Source organism: Callithrix jacchus, chromosome 2 (genome assembly GCF_049354715.1).
Source record: "Callithrix jacchus isolate 240 chromosome 2, calJac240_pri, whole genome shotgun sequence".
In the NCBI taxonomy this organism is placed as follows: domain Eukaryota; kingdom Metazoa; phylum Chordata; class Mammalia; order Primates; family Cebidae; genus Callithrix; species Callithrix jacchus.
In genome coordinates, this window is record NC_133503.1 from 45,270,648 (window position 1) to 45,293,232 (window position 22,585).

Genomic DNA, 22,585 nt, shown 5'->3' on the forward strand with positions numbered 1-22,585 from the left:
CTCAGAAATTATGTTCTTTACACGCCCAGAGTCACAGAGTTAACAGATCTCCATGAGTCTGCTGCAGTTCATAACCTGTTGCTTAATACTTTGCTCTCCTGTCTTACCATGGAGAAAAGTAATACTCCAACATTTGGATTTGGCTGTATCCCCACTGAAATCTCAACTTAAATTATATATCCCAGAATTCCCACATGCTGTGGGAGGGATCCAGGGGGGAGTTAACTGGACCATGGGGACTGGTCTTTCCCATGCTATTCTTGTGATAGTGAATAAGTTTCACGAGATCTAATGGGTTTATCAGGGGTTTCCACTTTTGCTTCTTCCTCATTTTCTCTTGCTGCTGCCATGTAAGAAGTGTCTTTTGCCTCCTGCCATGATTCTGAGATCTCCCCAGCCATGTGGAACTATAAGTCCAATAAACCTCTTTTTCGTCCTAGTTTCAGGTATGTCTTTATCAGCAGCATGAAAACAGACTATTACAGTAAATTGGTACCAGGAGTGGGGTGTTACTGAAGAAGATACCTAAAAATGTGGAAGCAACTTTGGAACTGGGTAACAGGCAGAGATTGGAACAGTTTGAGGGGCTCAGAAGAAGACAGGAAAATGTAGGAAAGTTTGGAACTTCCTAGAGACTTGTTGAATGGCTTGCCTAACATGCTGATAGCAATATGGACAATAAAATCCAGGTTGAGGTGGTCTCAGGTAGAAATGAGGAACTTGTTGAGAACTGGAGGAAAGCTGACGCTTGTTACAAGATGCTGGCAGCATATTGCCACTACCCTAGAGATCTGTGGAATTTTGAACTTGAGAGAGATGATTTAGGGTATCTAGCAGAAGAAATTTCTAAGCAGCAAAGCATTCAAGAGGTGACATCAGTACTGTTCAAGACATTCTATTTTCAAAGGGAAATGGCATAAAAGTTTAGAAAATTTGCAGCCTGATTATGTGATAGAAAACAAAAACCTATTTTATAGGGAGAAATTCAAGCTGGCTGCAGAAATTTGCCTTAGTAGCAGTGGCCTAATGTTAATCTCCAAGATCATGGGGAAAATGTGTCCAGGCCATGTTAGAGATCTTCATGGCAGCCCCTCCCAGCACAAGCCTAGAGGCCCAGGAGGAAAAAGTGGTCTTAAGGACCCAGTCCAGGTCCTCATGCTGTGCAGTCTAGGGACTTGGTGCCCTGTGTCCCAGCCACTCTAGCCATTGGTGAAAGGGGCCAACATACAGCTCAAGGTGTGGTTTCAGAGGGTGGAAATCCCAAGCCTTGGCAGCTTCCATGTGGTGTTGAGCCTGTGGGTACACAGAATCAATAACTGAGGTTTGGGAACCTCCACCTACCTTTCGGAAGATTTATGGAAATTTTGCTGCAAAAGTTTGCAGCAGGGGCAGGGCCCTTATGGAGAAGCTCTGCTAGGGCAGTGTGGAAGGGAAATGTGGGTTGGAGTCCCCACACAGAGTCCCTACTGGGGCACTGCCTAGTGGAGCTGTGAGAAGAGGGCTCCCATCTTCCAGACCCCAGAATGGCAGATCCACTGACAGCTTGCACTATGTGTCTGGAAAAGCTGCAGACACTCAATGCCAGCCCATGAAACCAGCTAGGAGGGAGACTGTAACCTGCAAAGCCATAGGGGCAGAGCTACCTAAGACTCTTACATCAGTATGACCTGGATGTGAGACCTGGAGTCAAAGTAGGTCATCTTGGAGCTTTAAAATTTGACTGCCCCTCTGGATTTCAGACTTGCATGGGCCCTGTAACCTCTTTGTGTTGGCCAATTTCTCCCATTTTGAATGGCTGTATTTACCCAATATCTGTATCCCCCATTGTATTTAGGAAGTAACTAGCTTTCTTTTGATTTTATAGGCTCATAAGTGGAATGGACTTACCTTATCTCAAATGAGATTTTGGACTGTGGACTTTTAGGTTAATGCTGAAATGTGTTAAGACTTTGGGGGTACTCTTGGGGAGGCATGATTGATTTTGAAATGTGAAGACATGAGAGTTGGAGGGGCCAGGACAGAATGATATGGTTTGGCCCCACCAAGTCTCAACTTGAATTGTATCTCCTAGAATTCCCATGTGTTGTGGGAAGGACCCAGAGGGAGGTAATTGAATTACGGGGTCCGGTCTTTCCCTTGCTATTCTCATGATAGGGAATAAGTCTCATGAGATCAGATGGGTTTATCAGGAACTTTTACTTTCACTTCTTCCTCATTTTCTCTTGCTGCTGCCATGTAAGAAGTGTCTTTTGCCTCCTGTCATGATTCTGAGGCCTCCCCAGCCATGTGGAACTGTAAGTCCAATTAAACCTCTTTTTCTTCCCAGTCTCAGGTACGTCTTTATCAGCAGCATGAAAATGGACTAATACAGGAAGATTATACTTATATCATTAAAAAGATAGGTGGTCAGGGAAGCCTGAGTGGCCATGAGGAGTCTGTCCAGGAAATGTAGTCAAAACATATTCTCTACATTTCAAGAAGAAACTGATGAGATCTTTGAGGCTCTCGGTAGAAAGGGGTAGGGAGGAAGATTCAGCCATATATGAGGTGTGAGTTTGGAGAGATAAATACAGGTTAGATGTATCTTCCTGCTGAAGTTACATACAACACACCAGCTGGCTCCTTTTCCAATCTCCACTTTATTAGCTAATCCAACAATCATATTTTGTTACTCTTATCAAACATAAAATATTGTGTGTGTCACAAAGACATCCCTGACAGGAGACTGTGCTCCAAGTGAGTTAGAATGAATGGAGGCAAAATGGGGTGTTTTCAGGAATATATAATTATTGCCAATTACTGGCACTTACAATGGCTGTAAAATCTGTGGTACTGCTGGCTACCTGATGTTTGCTGCAGCCTCAGGACTCTGATGCCTGAACTTTTTTATAGTCTTATAGTGTCCATTGGCTTTCTGTTTATAGTGCTGGGTGGTAAATTAAAATTAGTTTGTAACTATATTGTACTGTAAGTACTCTACATGGCAGAGAGAAGACCAACTTGCATTTCTGTATATTCTCCTCTCCCTCTTCATTTCCATGGCTTCCCATTGAGTTTAACTGAGTAATTAAGAGCTTGGGCTTTGAAGTCAGATGGATCTGAGGGTCAAAGCACATTTCTGCCATCTATTAGCTGCAAAACCTTGGGAGAGTCAGTCACCCTCATTCTCAATTTCCTCCTCTGTAAAACAGTAAAGAAAATCTTTCCACTTTAATTTTATTTATTTATTTATTTTGAGATGGAGTTGCTCTTGTTACCCAGGCTGGAGTGAAATGGTGTGATCTCGACTCACCACAACCTCTGCCTCCTGGGTTCAGGCAATTCTCCTGCCTCAGCCTCCTGAGTAGCTGGGATTACTGGCACGCGTCACCATGCCCAGCTAATAATCTTTCCACTTTTAATGAAGGAGGTGTGCAGATGAAATGGGATAATGCAAATAAAGGAGCTAGCATAATGCTTGGTATCTGACAGATCTTTCTAATAATGTTAGAAAAACAACAACATGACCCAACTGACAAGAATTTGGACAGAGTGGGTAAGTCCACTCAATTTTTTTTGTCTTTCCTCTATAAGAAGTTTGTCATCTCATGATGGGGTCCTATTAATTTCTCTATCTATACTGTTGGCTATAGCCTTTCTTTGTGACCCCAAAGTTAGAAGCATAAATACGTCTTGATGATTAAGATAAGGTCCAGGAATTCTTTCTCTGTTTACGGTTTAAAAACAACCTTCTGTGGAGATTTTTGATGGATTGCAGAGATATTTATGACTCAGGCCTCCTGGCAAAGTCCTTGATGCTGACTCATTCATTACCCCAAGAAAGGAAAAGGCAGCTGAAATCATCACTCATTTATTCTGCTTCTCACTTATGGTGAAAGGTCAAAGGTAAGTCACTCAGCATAGGGCTAAATATGAGAATCAGAATTTCAATAACTTCTTTTGACCACAAGAGAAAATAGCATTTCTAATGCACATACATTCATAAAAATGTTTGCAAGGAACTCCTTAATACAAGTGCTACAACATTGATAAATGATAATATTCTGTCTGAACCCTCAGGCTTCCAGCTCTAAATACATGGAAACTACTGTTTTACCACAGAGCAAATGGAAACCAAGTTTTTTTCAGCTGATGGAAAGGGAGGATGGGCAAAAATAGAAAGGAGGCACGATTTGGAATTTCCACAGTGTCTAAAGCCTTGAAATCAGAAACAAAGGGCACTCTTGCAGAGGTAGAAGAAGAAATATAAAAGGTTTCATAAAACAAACCTGGAAGTGAATTCCAGTTGAAACCTATGCTTGTGGTAAAACGCATTTTTTACCACAAACAATACTAGCATTAACAGCACTGTTGATATAACACTAAAATAGGCAGCAAATACATCAATAAAATTTACTGTATATAAAAAGATTAGGAATATGCAGATCAGTAGAAGAGAAAATACTAATAACTAACCATTACTTGAGTACTTTGTGTCAGGTGCTCAGCTACAAACTCTAGCTGTATTCTTTCATTTACTCCTCAATCAGCGCTATGAGATTGACTCTACTTCTATATAGAGTCTGTAGCTGGGACACACCAGGCTTACAGACATTATACAGCTTGTTCAAGACCACACAGTTAGTGAAGGAGACCAATTCTAAAGCATGTCTTCGGCTATTGCTGCTTCAGCAAAGTTGTGTTGAAAACAACACTATCTATTGGCCATAAATTACTGATGCACACTCACTATGAAAATTATTTTTACATACTCAACATTCCTCTTGGTTCTAGACACAGGATATAGGAGAGGATATGAGTGGAATTTGGGCTTCTGGGTCACCATGAACTCTCAGCATCACTTTCTTTACAGATGTAAATCAGTGGGAGGTGCTGTTCCCGCAATCTGGTTACTCATATTCTACCCTAAATATTCATGTAATCCACTCAGTACCTGTTATGTGGGAACATGGGATAAAACTTATAGTATTTCCAAAGTATAGGGCTGGGTGGTCAAAACGAATGGTAGTATGGAATTGCTAAATGTTATTTGGGGCAATATCAACATAAATAGTTTTGTAAGATATAAGATTAATTGAGGGTGAAGGGCTTCTTCTAGATTCAACACAGCAGATACCCCAACAGAGCTACCCTTGGCCCGTATGTTAAATTAATAAGTTCTCAAATTATAAATATTCTAAATAAGTGAACAGAAGACCACCCATAAACATTTCACTCAGTAAGAAGCATGTGAACTAATACAAGTAGACTTGCTAAGCTTTGAGACTAGAGAAAAGATGACAGGATACTGAATTCCCATATTAAAGTTGTTCTAAGCTTGGACTAGAGCTTTAGACCAAACCTCCCACAAAAAAGTCTAGAATTGGCATCCAGTTTGAGAAGGTCATAAGTAGATCTGGGACAAGGAAAACAAAACCACACACACACACACACACACACACACACACACACACACGTGTGTCATTTACGCAGTAGCATAGGCTGTAATTACCATCATGCGGGAATGTAGCTTACCAGGACCCTACTCAAGGTCTTTGCAATGTACATGCAGGAAAGTGCTGATTTTGTATTGAATTTGACTCATGGCAATTATAACAGCAGTAGTAGTAGTGGTGCTGGTAGTAATAGCAATGGTATAATAACAGTTAACATTTGTTGAGCATTTCCAGGAATTGTTTCAAGTGCTTTACGTATATTACCTCATAGGCTTGTTGTGAAGATAAAATGAGTTAGGTATTATTATTATGCCTTTTTTTTTCTTTGAGACAGTCTCACTCTGGTGTTCAGGCCGAGTACAGTGGCATGATCACAGTTCACTGCAGCCTTAACCTCCCAGGCTCAAGCAGATCCTCCCACCTTAGCCTCCCAAGTAGCTGGGACTACAGATGCATGCCACCATACCTGGCTAATGTTTTAATTTTGTTGTAGAGATGGGATCTCGCTGTGTTGCCCAGGCTGATCTTGAACTCCTGGGCTCAAGAATTCCTCCTGCCTTGGCCTTCCAATGTGCTGAAATTACAGGTGTGAGCCACTACGCCTGCCCATTATCCATTTTTAGCAAATGGAGAAACTGTGTTAAATGTCCTAAATACAATATCTCATTCGGTTCTCACAATTACCTATCTACTTTATTATTCCCACTTTGCAGGTGAGAAAATTGAAGCACTGACTGGTAACTTACAACTCAATAGGTTAAAGAACTGGAATTCACTTCCAGGTTAATTTCAAAGCTCATGTTCTGAACTGCTACATTACAATTTTGGTATTGGTATTACCCCTCATCCTGTTCCAGGGACCCATTCCCTGGCCATGCTTCTCTCTCCCACTCTGCCTGTGCTCATGAGACTAAGATGCAGCATCTTTCAAACTGAGACCCTCTGCTGTCAAATGGGATAAAATTAATGTCTACCTCAAAGTGCTGGTGTGACAGCCAAATCCTATAATGTATAGAGAGGATTTGCATGGTGCCTTCCATATAAAGACCTCATATTTATGTTTTAGAATTCTAGTGACTGGTGGAAAAGATATTGCAACTTTTGCAACTAGTTTTAATGGCAAAAGCCGCAATTACTTTTGCACCAACCTAAATCACCACTGTTATTACCCTCCCCTCTCCCTGCCAATAGCATTTCCTTCCAGGGATCAGAAGGAAGCTGAGGATGAATTTCTCTAGGAGAAGAAGTAAGAAGGCCAAGGGTTAATGTGTAAGAGATGAACTGAGCTAGATGAGAGGAAAAGGAGAGGTGGAATTGCTTTGGATTTCATTGCTAGGAACCCCCAGTTTTTTTATTATTTGTATAAATTACTTGGCTGTGAAGACACCACAGGCCAAGCCTCCCAGTGTACCGATGATAATAAATTGGGTAGCACAATAAATAATGGGTAAAACCAGAGTGCCAAATGAAGAAGGATTTAGGTCATTTAAATCCCAGGCTATGAGTTGTCAAATCCAGTTTAATACTGATAAGTGTGGGATAATAACTCTTAGCAAACAGTTCCCTCCCACCAAACCCACCACCACAATCCTTTCTCTCCTTCTCTCACCCATTACAAACAGACAGAGAACCCTGAGGGGATTTGCAGAATGAAAAGGGATGGTATATACTGACCAGATATGAGCCGAAGTTATTACACAATAATCCCAGATACCTCAGCTTGGGCTGAGAGCAAATAGGAAGAGCTAATAGAATGCAGCAAGGTTCGATTAGCTGCAAAGGAGATTCTAAATCAGAGCAGGTTTTATATGATTAAATTGGATGGGGGACAAAAGAGTCTCACACTTGGGTATAATGGAAAAGTGGAAAGGATAAGGGAAATATAAAACCATGGACATTGCTGGAATGGCTATGAAGTGGCCCAAGGGTAGAGTCAATGCTGAGGGACACTTGTCAAAACAAAAGACAACTTAGTCAACTGTTCTCAATAGCTGTGATTGTTCTTACAAGACTCACACCGACATTCAGAGACATAGCAGCAGGATCCCACATGATGACACTAGAATTTCAGAAATAAAGAATCATCCATTTCTTGATTTGATGATGATGACTTATTTCATTCATTCAATACGTATGTATTGAATACCGAATATGTGGTGGGCATTGTTCTAGAATAGAGGGGACAGGATTTCATAAAGCAGACTGTGACGGGGACTGATATAGTTTGGCTGTGTCATCACCTAAATCTCATCTTGAATTGCAGTTCCCACAATCCCCATGTGTTGTGGGAGAAACCAGGTGGAGATAATTGAATCATAAGGGCAGTTTCCTCCACCCTATTCTTGTGATAGCGAGTTAGTTCTCATGAGATCTGATGGTTTCATAGTGGCTTTTCCCCTCACTGGCCATTCATTCTCCTTCCTGCCTCCATGTGAAGAAGGATGTGTTTGCTTCCCCTTTTGGCCTGATTTTAAGTTTCCTGAGGCCTCGCTAGTCATGCTGAACTTTGAGTCAATTAAACCTCTTTCCTTTATAAGTTACCCAGTCTTGGGTATGTCTTTATCAGCAGCATGAGAACAGACTAATACAGTGACAATAACTAACAGCTGAACGTTATACCTTGCCACATGTTTATTGCATTTGCCTCTTCAACCCTCACAGGAATCTTATGATCTAGTTATTATTATCACCATCATTTTTAAAATGAGTAAACTGAGACTCAGAGAGAGAATTAACTCGCCTAAGATCACGCAGGAAGGAATGATGCTGACATCCACACCTCATGTTAAAGCCCATCTGCTTTAACATGCTTCCAAATGAGGAAGTGAATCATAGCAGCCATCCTAAGGCTTGAGGACATCTCTGCCAGCAGCCCCCAGCAGCACCTCCTTTCCTAGGTGTGTACATCGGCACATTCCACAATTGGTATTTGAACTAAAGAGAATGAGAATGTTCTGGCTCTGGTGTAATCTGGTAATTACTATTAATGCCACCATGAGGGCATGAAAGCAGGGTTGCAACTTTGTGTTTTCATCACTGCTCAGTCATTACCTAGTGGTATACATTTCTGGATCACCTTTGGTATCTCTAGTTGGTTCTTTTAGGAACTTGTAATAAACATTTACTCTCTAACCCAGGACTGTTCAATAGAAATAATTTGAGTCATACATTTTAAATTTTCTAATATTTAAAAAATAAAAACAGGTAAAATTAACCATATATAGCATTTTATTTCACTCAATTTATTGAAATATTATTCTTTTAACATGTAATGAATATAAAACATTACTGAGTTATTTTGCTGTTCTTTTTTCATGCTAAATCTTCAAATCCTGATGTGTACTTTATACTTACAGCACATTTCAATTTGGACTAGCCATATTCCGAGGGCTCAATGGCTACTGGTAACTTCAAACTGGGCAGAGAGCTTTAGTTGCATCGTGAATGTTCATTGACTTACACTGATTAGATTACAGGAGCTGTGCCTTCTAGTAGCATTTATGGAGTGTCTACTTCATGCAAAGACCTTCACTTGGACCCAAGAGGCGGATGTTGCAGTGAGCTGAGATCACACCACTGCACTCCAGCCTGGGTGACAGAGTGAGACCTTGTCTCAAAAAGAAAATGAAAAAGAAAAGTTGTTAAATACTTACTTAGACCTGGGGACTATGTTTGACCTTGAAGGTTCAAAGTCCATCAACATATGATCGTCACTCAGACTGGTTTGGAAGATATGCCATAGAGTGTTTAATACAGTTAGGTGCTATAAAAACCTCAGCTTCTTAGCTTCACAGAAAAAGCAGTTGGAAATGACATTAAAAGTCATCTTATTTGTATTACATAATTTGGTACTAAATTACATACTAGCAAGGTTTCACATGGGGAACTCCTGTACTCCCAACAGGATCTTGAAAGAAGGAAGAAATACATCTTTACTTCCCAAAGCAGTTTGCATAGTGTTAAGCAAATGACAGTTGAACATCTCCTAGTTAACTGGCCTCAGCTCCGTCTCTCCTTCTGTGTGTAACAAGGAACTAAGAGTCAGATTCCTTATGGGCAGAGAGCTCCTTGGTCAGCTGTCATTGAAGTTCTAATGATAGACCATACTTCTCAGACATGGTATAGGTAAGGCTCTTTATTCTAGCTTACACTAGAGAGCAATAAAAGTATATTGAGGGTTTTTTAATAGGTTAATTCATAAATTAATTCAAATATTTATTAACTGTTAGTCATTAGTTGGTGTGACTAGAACTGTGAATCTGATAGTCCCTGCCACTGAGGATATGACTGTCTGGTGAGGGATGCAGACTAATGAAGACATATACATTGTAATATAATACAATAGGAATGAAGATAAGGATAACATCTAATAAGTGCATTTTTGTTAAGAGACAGGATCTCACTCTGTTGCCTAGGCTAGAGTGTAGTGGTGTGATCATGACTCACTGCAGCTTTGACCTACTGAGCTCAAGTGATCCTGCACCCGCTAGAGCCTCTTGAGTAGCTGGGACTACAGGCATACACCACTGCACCCAAATAGTTTTTATTTATGTAGAAACAGGGTCTCAACTATGCTGCTCAAGCTGATCTTGAACTCCTGGGCTCAACTAGTCCTTCTGCCTTGGCCTCCTATTGTTCTGGGATTACAAGTGTGAGCCACCATGCTTGGTAGAAAGTGCACCTAAATAGAAATTAGAGAAATCCGGGGAAGCTCCCTGGATAAAGCATTCCAAACCTAGTGTTAAAAGACAAATGAGAGTCTGCCTTGCCTGGCCAAAGTGCAAAGGATGGGGAGGAAAGAATACCAGGGATTGGGGACAACTCATATGAAGACTCATAGAGCATGGTACATTTGGGGACCAACAGAGACTTCAATAGGATGGAAGCATGGAGTACCAGTGCTGGGTAAAGGAAAGACATGCATTCAGAATATACTGGAGAAGAAAGCTTGAGGTGCATGAAGAAGGCCTTCATGTATGATAGGAAGAGGATGCATCAAGGATTTTAAGGAAAGAAGTCAGAATTATGATTTAAGAACATTTTACTCTAGCCCTGCTGCATTTTATGTACTTCTCACATTCCGTGGTCACTATTTACCCACCTACTTCCATTTCTATACTGAGATTCTTAAAACAAGGGCCCCTATGTTTCTCTTTGTATCCCCACTACCCCAGTTCAGTGTCTGCTACATAATTGATGCTCAATACTTATTTTAATGAATAATGTCTGTGAGAATTCTTTGTAGATTTGAGAGAACTCAGTCTGCTGAGGACATATTACCTGGGAGTATTCTTAACTTAGATTCCTTCGACCTCTTGAAAATACTTAGAAAAATTTGGGTGCGAATATATGCACTGGTTTTATGTATGAGGAATTATCATTTTCATTAGGTTCTCTAAAGAGTCTAAGACCACACAATGATTACAAAGCACAGAATAAATGGGGGTCCTTGGGAAATATAGTTTGGGAACACAGTCTAGCTAGAAAAGACTTCTCAGAGGTGAAATGCTAAATGATGGTTCTCACCAAAGGTAGAAAACTGAATAGGAAAAATGTTGATGTGACCCAAATTTTTCCAAGTGAAGAAGATGTACAAATAATAAAAGAGAACAGCTCTGAGGTGACAAGATAATTTTTGCAAGAAAAGATTAAAAAAATCATGGAGATGGCAGGCAATTTCCCCTATGTCTCCTAAGTTATTAACAGCACCTGATAGCTACCCAATCTTTAAAGAAGAGTGCTGCAGGTAGAGGTGTAAATAAGGAGCTTTGAAACCATCATGGGAAGAGGCTGTTATAAATGAAGAGCCCTTCGAGTCACAGAACTCAAAGAAGAAAAATTTGTTATCTCTGGAAGAAAAAGATCTGGTGGAAGCTACCTCCTTCTCTTTTCCATAAATTTGGGTCTGCCACATTAAAATAATATTTTTAAATGAGAACACACATACACACACAAGTTCTTCATGGGTGGCATTAAAATATTTAGGGTAATTCCATCTCAATGCTGAAAAACTGATGATTTTTTTACTCACACTGATTATTTTTTCACAATGAGCATGTTTTATTTTTCACAGATGCACATGGAAAAAATCCATTTTGAAAAAATGGTAAGATAATAATGCAAAAATTAGTGTTCTAAAAGAAAGAAGATCATAGGAGGGCAGGGTACTGTTCAAATTATGTCTTGTAGGCCACGAAGCTCACAATCACCGAAGGAACACATTAAAAATGCAGATTCCTGGGTCCCGCCCCAGTTCTACTGAAACAGATTCTTTAGGAGTGGGGATCCAGGAATCTGCAATTGAAAATTTCTCCAGGTAATTCCTATGCTCACCAAAAAGATTTTGAAAAACCCTAGTCGATAAGGATGGAACACATGCAATAAGGAAGATTCGCATCTAGCAGGCAACCCTCCTTCATGTACATATGTGCCTTGGACACTAAGGGAGTACAGGACAGAGATGAGCTTAACAACAGGGTCTTAACCTAATGACACTGATTTTTTTTACCTTGTAAAACATTTTCTCATACATTAAAAAATGTACTCATAATCTGAAGTTGGACATGCTGGTGGCAGGGAAAGGTATAAATGATGAGCTGACAGTGCTGGAAATTCAAACAAATCCCACCTTTCTAGGAATGGAGGGTGAAACACTCATGTCATCCTTGCAGATGGCATACTTCTTGCACACTCAAGGAATTTTTCACTCTCTTGCCCCTCTGCAGGGCAAATGGGAATCAATAGCTAGGGGGATAATGGAAAGGGCTTCCGCCTCTTGGGTGTGGGCACAGAACTCAGAGCTCTGAGAATCATGCCATCTCAAGGACTGGGTCACCACCTGTCAGGTTTGTTAGAGCTACCTGCCACTCCTGCCTTCGCTGGGAAGCCAGATTCTGATACTGAGAGTACATAATTTCAGGCCACCTAACTTTTAGCATAGTATATCATATCATATTTGATACATCCTTGAATGTCATCCTAAATTATTTTTGAAGCAGAGTGGAGTAAAAATATTCTGGTTCAACAAGTCTGTTTCGACAGATCAATATTAGCCTAGTTTCCAAATATAAACAGGTGAACTGAATGCTGTTTCTATGCTTTTAGATAAGAAATTATATGTGTGTGTGTGTGTGTGTGTGTGTGTGTGTGTGTGTGTGTGTGTGTAGGAAGACTTGTCTGGGTCTGGGTCTATACCTTACTGGTGATTCTTCATGGAGGTAATGGGATTTCCTTAATTGAGCCCATTAGACTATCTTCTTGTAATTATGTCAGGAGCCAATCTGTCTATGTAATGGGCTCTGGAGGAATCAAAGCTTCACGTTCTTACAAAGGAAAATGTTGTGTATGTGTCAGAAAAAAACGTTTTGAAGAATTACTGGCTAAGCATCTCAACAGCCACCAGAGGGAAGTTTGCTGCTATACTGCAGGAAATTGTTGGATTTGGGACTATATTGCTCCAAAGGGTATTTCTTTTTTGTGTGTGGGCTTTTTAATAAATCTAAAATGCACATGACGCCAGTGATGCAGGGGACTCTACACCATCTGGAGGGGTTGAGCAGGCTGGTGCCTGTGCTTGGAAGCCAGATTCCAATACTGAGAGTACACAATTGCAGGCCACCTAACTTTTAGCTTAGTCTATCATATCATATTTGATACATCCTTGAATGTCATCCTAAATTATTTTTCAAGCAGAGTGGAGTAAAAATATTCTGGTTCAACAAGTCAATATTAGCCTAGTTTCCAAACAGGTCAATTGGGCTGATCAGTTGTCCTGGCTCCTCTTAACTGAAACATTAATACCTGGATATTATGGCCATGCCCAACAGGTTATCACTACTTGAAAATATTTACACTATGCATTGATATTCTGATTTCTTCACCCCCCTACTTTTTTCTTTTTTTGCAAATTTTAATTCTCTGCAGATACTGGATTTATAATAAAAAAGAAATTATGAAAAGCTACAAAATAATGAAGTTATAATAATAAATGATAATAATTATTATGGGTTGAATTTTGTCCTCCTGAAATTTATATGTTGAAGTTTTAACCCCCACATTCCGAGTTGTCGGAATGTGACTATTGGAAATAAGGGTCATTGCAGAAGTAGTTGCGATGAGGTCATTAGGGTGGGTCCTAATTCAATGTGACTAGTGTCCTTATAGAAAGGGGAAACTGAAACACAGAGATGGGCCTGCGCACAGGGAAAATAGCACATGAAGGCAAAGGCAGACATGGGGTGACGCATCTGCAAGCCGAGGACTGCCAAAGACTGCCTGCAGACCACAGGAAGCTGGGAGAGGGGCCTTGAGCCATTTCTCCATCACAGCCTTAAAAGGAATCAAGCCTGCCTACACCTTGATCTTGGACTTTTAGCCTCCAGAACTGTGAGACAATACAGTGCTGTGATCTAAGCCACCCACTTTGTTGCACTTTGTTATGGAAGCCCTAGCAAACTAATACAGTAATACACACACCAGGGCCTATACTGAGCACTTTGCTTACATCATTTTATTCTCTTTAAAAACAACCTTTTGCTCTGAAGATTGCCATGAATTATTGATGGGTGGAATGGCTGGGTGGGTGGAGGAAGAATTTTTTTTCTTCCCTTTTCACCACCAACTGTGCATTCAAGCAGGATTTTTCAACATATGCTGGACTGAAAGGACTTGGGCAGTGTTGCGGGATTTATACATTGTCTTCATGTGTGACTTTGCCAAAAATTTATAAAACTATCATACGAGGCTAAAGAAAGGCACCATGTTCAGCACTCCCCTCACTTGTGATATATAAAAGATATGCTTTACAAAGGAAGGAAAAGGCGAGGTAGCACCTACTCACCTAATGGAAGGAATTGGCATTAAATTTAGCTTAGTGACTCTGATGGCAGTTTTCACTTCTGGACGAAATGTTATGACCTTCTCCAACCCCACATCTAATCCAATTCAAATTCCTCAAGCACTAAGGCTCTCTAGTGCTTTAATTTTATTATTATTATTTCCCTTTCAGATTCTGTTTAAAACTTATTTCATCTCCCTCCCTGTCAAATTGATTTTCTCCAAGCTTCCTTTCAATAGGGTCTTCGCAGTATAAGAAAGGGAACAGGCACTAAACTCTACAGGAAGAACTGTTACACCAAGCCATAAGCTAAAATGTGCCCCAAATATGGCCACAAAATCATTGAGCAAATATTGCTGCCAATCAATCGGCCTCCACAGTGAGTGGTTTACAGCCGGGATTACCAAGATTAAAACTAGGACCAATGGCGTGCAAAAGTGGGCCCAACTGACCTTATTGATTCTTTCCCACTGAGAGAGAATCACAGGTTAGCAGGCAGAAATCAATTCAACTGCATTAAGTTAAGCCAAGTGTAGATTTATTCATACCATGCCTGGAAATTATAAAGTGGCAAAAAATATTTAACTATATATAGGAATACATACTAACTTATATATTTGCATACATAGATTCTTGCTCCTTCTTCCTTTTTATAATATTTAAAAATATGAAATAAAATAGAGAACATAAGGCTGTTCCTACATTTCCTCCTATACCACTCCCCCTTTTTTTTAAATAAAAGAGATTATTTGTGAATGCTCTTAATTTGGCTACTTCAGCCACATCCCAGATTTCGGGATGGAGTGGCAGGGCAGATACAGATATGTCTCTGGAGCCAAAGAAGCAATGAAAACCATTTGCTCTTGAGAAAATCATCATTTTTGGCTTTTTAGATTAAAGGAACTTGGCCCTTAGGCTTCAGTGCGCCGTGGGGAACACAGAATTCATTCTCTTTCCTCCTCCAGTGACAACACACAGGCTGGGACTGAAGAGAGCTTTCAGAATGAACAATGGGTGGAAAACACTGCCCTTCCAGCAGTGAGAAATTCCACTCCTACCCTCACATGTGTCACCAGGGAACCATCCTGTGTGCTCCATCAGCACTGGGACATGAGCCAGGCAATCATTTGTACTCAGGGGCTCAGCGTTAACCTAAAAAATCATCAGAAGAGCCTAAGAGGGGTTCCTCCTCATTCCTCATCTCTGAGAAACAAAGAATAACACATTTTACTGCACGAAATTGTTTGTGGATCTGATTGAGAATAGCTTAGAGCTTGTTTTTCCTTTAAGCAGGCTGTCTACTTCGTCTTCTGCCTAGCCAGCTAAGACATTTATCTTCTACTTTCAAGGTCATTCACAGCCACCCATAACTTTTAAATGCTTCTCAGGGCCTCTGGGGGTGGCCCGTAAACCAACAAAAATACCTTAAACACACCGTAGAGATCAGGCAGTTAAGACATAAAGGGTCAAATTTATATTCAGTTAAGAATATAAATTGTCCATTCCCAGTTCAGTGGGAAAATATGTAATTGACCAAAAGCCCTTAGTTGCTCTAAGCTGGGCACTGTGGAAATAGAAGAAACCTGTGTCTTTGCAGCTCAGTGTCAGTTGTCCTGACTTATTTTCCCCCAACTCTAAAATGTGCAGAGAGAGAGAGAAAGAGAGAGCGAGAGTGAGAGAGACCATAGTATGGGAGAATGCTGTGAAGAACACTGGGGCAACCTTCAGGCCCAAGTTCTTGTCCCAATTCTACCACTTGGCACGCTGTGCTCTGGAAAAAACTTCTCTAGTCTAAAATGAGGCAGCATTTCAACCAATATTCCAAAATTTCAAGTTTTTTTGTTTATGAAAATGGGATCATAAAATGATCTGATTTGCAGGGTTGTGATGGCAGATCTAAAAAGAAAATAAATATAACAGCATTCTGTAAGCTGTTAACTGAAAGATGAACGTTAGTTATTGTCATAGGGACAGGAGAAAAATCTTTAAGATTTATTATGAGCAGCCTGGCACAATTATTAGGGTCTTCTAGATTGGTAAGTCACTGAATCTCTTTGAATTTCAGTTTCCCTACCAAAACTGCTTGCCTTCTGCATGAGGAGAAAATGAGGTAAAGAAAGTATGCTTCAAAACAATAAATTGTCCTAGAAATACAAGCGGTGATTATATAGAGAATGCATTTTGACTTTTGGCATTATGATGCACACACTGTTAGTTCTTGGCTCAATGACAGATTTTAATCTGGCTATGAAAACCTCACAGCGCTATTATGTGCTACACCTGTGATGGCCATGCAGCGTGTTAATCAAGACAATTAGGTTGGGGACCCAGAGAACAGCTTTCCACCACTGTGCATAATCCTCCTCACTTTGAGAGGGAAATTAACAGCTGCTTTATGGTCTCTCATATTATCTCGCTTTCTTGGAGAGAGATCCCAATCAGATCCACCTTGACTAAACAACACCTATCACTGGTGCCTGGGATGACATACATCTGTATTAACTTTGACTTTGAAACAGCTTTTGGACTGGGAGCTTAAAAAAAAAAAAAGTCATATGTAGCAATCACTAGATTAAAGCAGCCACTGGATAACAGCCAGAATCAGAGACCAGAAAGCTGATCTCTTTCAAGAGACATATTCCAGAGAAGAAAGAAACAGGAGGATGAGCAGATCGATTTAGCTCTCAAAGTATTTATTATCTAGCCTGCAGAAGGAGAACAGAGCTTCCGGGACAACAACTCTGTCTGCTCCTCAATTTCTCACAGAAATTATGATATCTTTTGGAATTTTCTTTTTTGTCTTACCCCTACTCTCCCCATTTATTCTAAAAGCATGATAAATATATTTTGTTGTTTGGATTTCTTTTCACTCTTGGGCAAAGCGGCTTGAACTGATAATTAGTGATTTTAAAAAGCAGCACGCCTTTCCAGCTCCGACCTCGGACCCTACAGTCGTTGCAATGTTGATGCCTAAGAAGAACCGGATTGCCATTTATGAACTCCTTTTTAAGGAGGGAGTCATGGTGGCCAAGAAGGATGTCCACATGCCTAAGCACCCAGAGCTGGCGGACAAGAACGTGCCCAACCTTCACGTCATGAAGGCCATGCAGTCTCTCAAATCCCGAGGCTATGTGAAGGAACAGTTTGCTTGGAGACATTTCTACTGGTACCTTACCAATGAGGTATCCAGTATCTCCGTGATTACCTCCATCTGCCCCCAGAGATCGTGCCTGCCACCCTACGCCGCAGCCGTCCAGAGACAGGCAGGCCTCAGCCTAAAGGTCTGGAAGGTAAGCAACCTGCAAGACTGACAAGAGGGGAAGCGGACAGAGATACCTACAGACAGAGTGCTGTGCCACCTGGTGCTGACAAGAAAGCCGAGGCGGGGGCTGGGTCAGCAACCGAATTCCAATTTAGAGGCAGATTTGGTCGTGGACGTGGTCAGCCACCTCAGTAAAATTGGAGAGGATTATTTTGCATTGAATAAACTTAACAGCTAAAAAAAAAAAAAAAGCAGCACATGTAAATGCTGGTGATTTGCTAATCATAACATTCTAAGTTTACATGCATTTATCTCATTAAATCCTGTGAGATAAAAGTGCTATAGGGATATTTAAACTCCCATTATGCATATACTAAAGCTGAGGCTCAAGAAGGTCAGCCTAAGACGTTCATATGATGAGTCCAAATTGACATTCGGGTTCTTTGCTTCAAGGCTTTTCTATAACATCATTCTGCATATCATTGTGGAGGAAGCATTATTCAAAGGTTAGGGACCAGACCCAACTTATTTCTGTGCCTCCAGTACCTACAACAATGCTGGTCACCTTCTAGGTGCTTATTGTGGAATTCAATTTTAAGAGGAGCTTCCCAAATTACTTAGTATCTTTAAAACACCAGGAAAAAAAAGGTCTAGCATCCATTCCTAACATCTCCTCTGCCACTGATGAGCCAGAAAAAAAAATGGCTCTTTATCTCCCAATGGTAGGCAGTTTAGCTGTGAGACCATCCTGGGGACATAGATGTAGACATAGGTGTAGCAGCAGATGGATCATTCCAACCGGGAAGGTCCCAGTAGAGTAGCTTTGAGCCTGAGTCTACTTTGCTCTGCTCTGGAAGAGACCAAAATGAACAGTTTGACCTGTAATTCCCAATTTATGCACCAAACCACTATAGCACATCATGGAAGACTCACAGGGATGCTATAGAATATTTTAAATTTTGAGTGAACAATAGAGATATTAAACCTCTGTCAGATAGAGTGAGAACTAGTAGCATGAGGGAACTTACTGCCTCAACATTAGTGCACGGTAGATTTCTCTTAATAACAAAGTATTTTTGCAAAGCTGGATTTTTGGCAGTGAATATAATTAAAAACAAGTACTACATCAAAATCAATGTGGAACAGATAATGAAGGTGACAGTATTCAATCTGATTCCCAGGTTTGGGAAGTGGTACAGACTATTAGGGACACCAAATTCATTGTAAATAATTACAGTTAAGAATGAAATCAAATTATTTCTTCAATTTATGTTACTGTGTTTTCAAACAGTTACTAAATTGTTAGTGCAAACATACTTATTAAGCAGTTTGAACCTAACTACTTAGTAAACAGAAATGTTGCGAATTTTTTTTTGGCCCAAGAAAAACATGAAAAAAGTTAGTTTGACACTAAGGGTGATATGAACCGAGGTACTTTGGGAACCTCTGCTCAACACCAAGCATGGTTTAACCCAAGATGTTCCAGGGCTGAAGCTGGCTCTGTATTCTCTACTTGATACAGTGAGAGCAACAAAAGCAGCTCCCATCTTCTGAGCTCTGACCACAGGCCAAACACAGGAGAGCTCTTAAGCATTGTAACTGCATTATCTCATTTAACCTCCAAAGCACTGTAGCATGAGCCTTTTATGATCTCCACTTTTCAGATGAGGAAACTGAGGCCCCATGAGGCTACCCAGGGTTATTTAGCTAGTAAGTGCTACAGCAGGAATTTAAACCCAAGGCTGGCTGACTTCCAAGGCTTGTGTGTGGTTTTTTATTTTTATTTTTTGAAAAATTAAGCTTTTAATCTGGAGATATGTAATTGCAGATTCACATGCAATTGCAAGAAGTAATACAAAGAGTTACTATGTAACATTCACAACCTTAATGGTAACATTTTGCAGAATTGTAGTACTATATCACAGCCAGGATCTGACTCTGACACAGTGGAGATGCAGACAATTTCTATCACTATAAAGATCTCTCCTATTGCCCTTTAGCCACACCCATTTCCCTCCAGTCCCCATCCTTTCCTTAACCCCTGGCAACCATTAATCTGTTCTCAGTTTCTACAACATTCTTGAAATGATGAAATCATAAAAAATGGAGAACGTATTAGTGGTCACCTGGGGTTAAGAAGAGGTACATCCAATTGCACATGAACTTTTGGAATTGGCTTTTCTTCACTCAAAATTTTCTGAAGATTCATTCAGATTGTTGATTGTATCAATAGTTCATTCCTTTTTAATTGCTGAATAGCATTCCAGGGTATGGATGTACCACAGTTTGATGTGTAAGGACATCCGAGTTGTTTCCATTTTTTTGGGAATTATGAATAATACTGCTATAAATATTGTGTACAGGTTTTGTGTGAACATACATTTTTTATTTTTTAAAGACAAATACCCAGAAGTACAATTCTTGGGTCATAAGGTTTTTAAGAAATTGCCAAGTTGTTTTCCTGAACTTTCCCCCAGAATATTCAGAAGATACCTTTATATTCCTACCAAAAATATATGAATGATAGACTTTCTCTGCATTCCAGCACTTGCATTGTTACCATTTCATTTTAGCTATCGTGATAGATAAGTAACAATATCTCATTGTGTTTTGATTTGCATTTCCTTGATGGCTGATACTGTTAAACATCATTTGCTGTGCTTATTGGTCATCTGTCTATCATCTTTGGTGAAATGTCTCATGTCTTTTGCCCGTTTTCTAATTGCATTTGCTTAATGCTGTTTTGAGAGTTCTTTATACTAATCTTTGTCTGACATGTGGTTTGCAAATATTTTCTCCAAGTCTGTAGCTTGTCATTTCATACTCTAAATGGGACATTTTGCTGAGCAAATGGTTTAATTGTGATGAGGTTCAATTTATGGACAATGCATTTATCATAAGAACTCTTTGCCTAGTCTAGATTCTGACATTTCTCCCCCTTTTTTTTCTTCTAAGTACTTTATAGCTTCACATTTTACATCTAAGAGTTTGAGTTCATTTTTGTTGAAGGTGTAAGCCTTAGGTCGAGATTAATTTTGTGCCTATGGAAGTCCAGTTGCACCAGTGCCATTTACTGAAAGTCTACCTTTCCTCCATTGGATCGCTTTTGCATCTTTGCATAAATATAAAAAAACCAGTTGGACATATTTGTGTGGGTTTGTTTTTGGATTCTTTATTCTGTTCATTGATTTACGCCTCTATCTTTCTGTTAATATTACATAGTTTTGTATACTATAGCCATGTAATAAATCTTAAAATCAAGTACACTGATTCTTCCCACTTTATTAATCTTTTAGAAATGATTTTTAGCTATTTTGATTCCTTTGACTTTCCATATACATTTTAAAATAATCAGATTTGTATTTATAAAAATCTTGGTGGGATTTTGATAGCGACTACATTAAACCTATATATTAATTTGGGAAGAATTAACATCTTTGTCTTGTTGAGTAGTCAAGTCCTATGCCTTTAATCACCAAATAACACACCTGTTTATTTTAGGACCAGGGTCACAAATTCAGTTGCTCAAAAGGGACCCATGTACCAGGTTTAAGAACATGCAACCTTCTTGTGCTAGTTGATTGGATACAGAATATTTCTCTACTGTAAAAAGAAAAAAATAACTCAGTCAGATGTTAAATGACAAGGAACACTTGCCCTTAGCATTAGAAACATAATAAGGAGTGGTGGGGATTGTGGCTTGCTGGAGGAAAGCCAAGTCTCCTATGAATCGGGCAGTTGCTACTCAAGTCTTCTCATTGTTAAGAACATAGGCACAGCATTGCTATGGCTTATATATTTTCAACATAAGCCAGAAATCTATCTTTTAAAAAACCTCAAATTTTTGCACCTACTTTGAATTAACATAAAATAAAACAGTTCAAACAAACATGTTGGTAGGCTGGATCCAGATGACCAGCAGCCTCTCTGTGGTCTCTGAATTTGAGACAACAAAGAAGGTCAGCAGCCTCAAGGAACATACACTCCAGCTGGAGCAGCAGGGAGACAACACAAAGCAGTGCTGTCTGCTCTCAACAGTGGGAGCTGAAGGGCATGCAGGGGGATCCTGAACTCTGCCCTGGGAGGTCAGGAATGGCTCCCCAAGAAAGTGGATTTACACAGTAACTCCAAGGAGAGACATTTGGAACCAAGCTGTAAGCATACTAGGAAAGAGTAAGAGATACTTTCCAGGGAATCCAAATTGTGGCATGAAGTATTCTTGGGAAGGTTAATTCAGTTGACGATTCAACATGTGCTATTTAATCCACTGTCTCCAAAGCAAACATTGATAGGATCAACGTGCAGTGCAGAGCTCTACTTCCAGCATCACAGAACATAGTGGGAAAAAGGTCATAGAGTTCAGTGTTTCTCCAAGTGTTATGTCACCTGTTGGGAATTACAGGGCAAAAGATTTCCAGAGGTGAACAGTTTTCTCAGAGCTCCTTCTAATTACTCATAAGACCCTGTGTGGTCTGACCCCTGCCTGCCTGCCTGGCCTTCTCTTCTCTCTCTATTCCTGTCTTCTTTCTGTCTTTCCAGCATACCAAGACTCAGGCCTTTGCATTTTGTGATTCTTTCATTTATTTATCTATTAATTTAAGAACTACTGATTGAATAGAAGTACTATTCTAGGTAGTGGGAATCTGACAGTGAACAAAGTCAACTCAATTTTTACCCTCATGAGGTTTACATTCTAATGGGGGAGACAGACACATATAGATAATATTCTGCCTTGTGTGATGAGTTCTATGAAGAAATATTAAACAGTGTTAAGGCATAGGGAATGATGAATTGCATCTGGAGGGTGGGGACAGGTCTTCTGGTGAACATATGAGCAGAACTTGAATGAAGTGATGGAGCACAACGCAAAAGCACGGTCTCTTGTAGCTTCTAGAGACAGGAGTCTACAAGTGCCAAGAGCCTGACACAAGACCACATGTGCTGGGGGGAGGAGCGGCAGGAAATGCGGGTAGAGAGGAGGCCAGATCATGTGAGACTGCAGACCTTGGCTGGCACTGTGGCTTTTACTCTCAGTGTAAGGAGGAGCCACGG

General features: G+C 40.1%; 1 protein-coding gene and 1 pseudogene across 37 annotated transcripts in view; one reads left to right on the plus strand and one right to left on the minus strand.

Annotated features, from left to right (window-relative positions):
• PPP2R2B (protein phosphatase 2 regulatory subunit Bbeta) overlaps nt 1-22,585 on the minus strand; it is a 494,567-nt gene that overhangs the window by 149,299 nt on the left and 322,683 nt on the right. The window lies entirely within an intron of this gene.
• LOC144580999 (small ribosomal subunit protein eS10 pseudogene) lies at nt 12,908-17,757 on the plus strand (annotated as a pseudogene). The gene has a single exon (XR_013531450.1). The product of XR_013531450.1 is annotated as a small ribosomal subunit protein eS10 pseudogene (transcript).